This window comes from Elephantulus edwardii, unplaced genomic scaffold, assembly GCF_000299155.1.
Source record: "Elephantulus edwardii isolate Elephantulus edwardi_28Jun2011 unplaced genomic scaffold, EleEdw1.0 scaffold00044, whole genome shotgun sequence".
Classification (NCBI taxonomy): Eukaryota; Metazoa; Chordata; class Mammalia; order Macroscelidea; family Macroscelididae; genus Elephantulus; species Elephantulus edwardii.
The window spans coordinates 19415507-19417508 of NW_006399794.1; the positions used below are offsets into that span (position 1 = coordinate 19415507).

A 2002-nucleotide genomic window follows, 5' to 3' on the forward strand; every position below is an offset into this window, starting at 1 on the left:
AAGATTATGTCATATGCATTTCATAGGCAATTAACGGGATTTTCTCCAATCTTGATGTCACATCACCAGGTAGAATGGGCATGATGAAAAGATATATTGATACACATCTTTCCTAATTTTAAACCATTCCATTTAATAGCCTTTATCTATTTTTATTAACCTCAAGCTTTACAGCTGGGGTCCAGGTCCTGTGAGCCTTCTCTACCACTGTGTTTCACACCATTCTAATGCCAAGATCAAAACTGCATATAACAGAAAACATTAAGACATCCAGAAGTTAAAAGCCAATGCAAAAAAAGACATTACCTCCTAGGACTGAGAAAATAACCAAGACTGACCTAGTGTTTGTTTATCCTGTTGCAACACTTTTTAAATCTTCTGAAATATATCTTCCTGTTCAAATGGGTTGTCTAGTAAAAAGGGGAATGTGCTTGACAAAAGAGGGAAAACCATTTTTTAAAGATGTCTACTTTCTTGTTTGAATCTTGTAGCAAATAAAAGACAATGGGAAGCTCTTAAAAATAGCTGTGCTGAGTGACCAGTTGCACTGAACAGTGAACATGAGAAATACGCAGAGCATTTTCCAATTGAAATTTACACAGTAGATTATATTTCATCAGAACCCTCTTTTCAAAATCTTAAAGCCAGATTAGTAACCTTAAGGCTTAAATTTTCCAGTCTGAATATAGATGATTATATGAAGAAAAAACTTACTGAACCTGTAGGAGAACAATACTGCAAGATCACAGATGTCCTTACTACCAAAAGTAATAGGTGTCCTTTAAATAGATAGAATTATGAGTACTCAAGACATTATGATTATGCAATGTATGTAACAGTTTTGTAATGTGAATCTTGGAAACTGAGGAGTGGGATAAAAATAAGATGGAAATAGACATGGAGGAAGATATTTGGAAAAAATAGCTCTTCAGAAAAAGTGTGTAGGAGACACTTCTTCAAATTAAAGCTCCTGAAAGATATAAGGAAGTAAATAAAGAAGAGTTCCTTGGTCTTAAAGAAATTGAATATTACAAAAAGTCTGTTGTGTGTCTTAAGAATGAAGGAGGAAATGAAAACAACCTTTCTCAGTACAAAGAATCAATGAATAGAATTCAATAGAATTTGCTGTGAAGTGGAAAAAAAAATATATGATTTATTTTTTTTTATTCCCATTCCAAAAAAAGGTTACCCAACGGTGTGTGGAAATTATTGAATAATATTATATATACCAAAATCCTGATGAAAATTATCCAAAAACAACTGTAACAGCAAATGGGCATAGAACTGCCAAATGTACAGGCTGGGTTTAGAAGAGCAGTGACACACAAGACATTATAGCTAGTATTAGATGGATCTTAGCTGAAAGCAGAGAGAATCAGAGGAATGTCTATTGATGTTTCATTGACTATGCAAAGGCATTTGACTGTGTGGATCCCAACAAACTGTAGCTAAGTATGAGGAGAATGGGGATCCCAGAACACTTGATTGTGTTTATATGAAACACATACTTGGACCAGGAGGCAGTTGTCAGAACAGAGCAAGAAAATACTGAATGGTTAAAAATCAGAAAATGTATATGCAAATAATGCATAATAGCTCCACACCTTTTCAATCTATATGTGAAATAGATCATCCAGGAGGTTGGGTTCTATGAGGAGAAATGTAGCACCAGGATTGGAGGAAGACTCATCAACAACCTGCATTAAGCAGATGACATAATCTTACTTGCTGAAAGTGAGGAGGACCTGAGGCATATGCTGCAGAGGGTCAAAGACTGCAGCCTTAAATATGGATTAAAGTTCAACGTCAAGAAAACAAAGATTCTCACCCCTGGGCCGATTGGCAGCATCATGATGGACAGTGAAGATATTGAAATTGTTAATAGCTTAAATTTGCCTGGCTCCACAGTCAACACTCTTGTTATCAGCATCAGGAAATCAAAAGAAGAATTGCACTGGAAAAAATATGTTGTCATGGGCCTCTCCTGTGTGCTAAAGAGCAA

At 35.5% G+C, this 2002-nt stretch overlaps 1 pseudogene; it reads left to right on the forward strand.

The window, feature by feature from the left end:
* Positions 1 to 227: 227 nt before the first annotated feature.
* On the forward strand, positions 228 to 1119 carry LOC102847828 (annotated as a pseudogene).
* Positions 1120 to 2002: the final 883 nt, after the last annotated feature.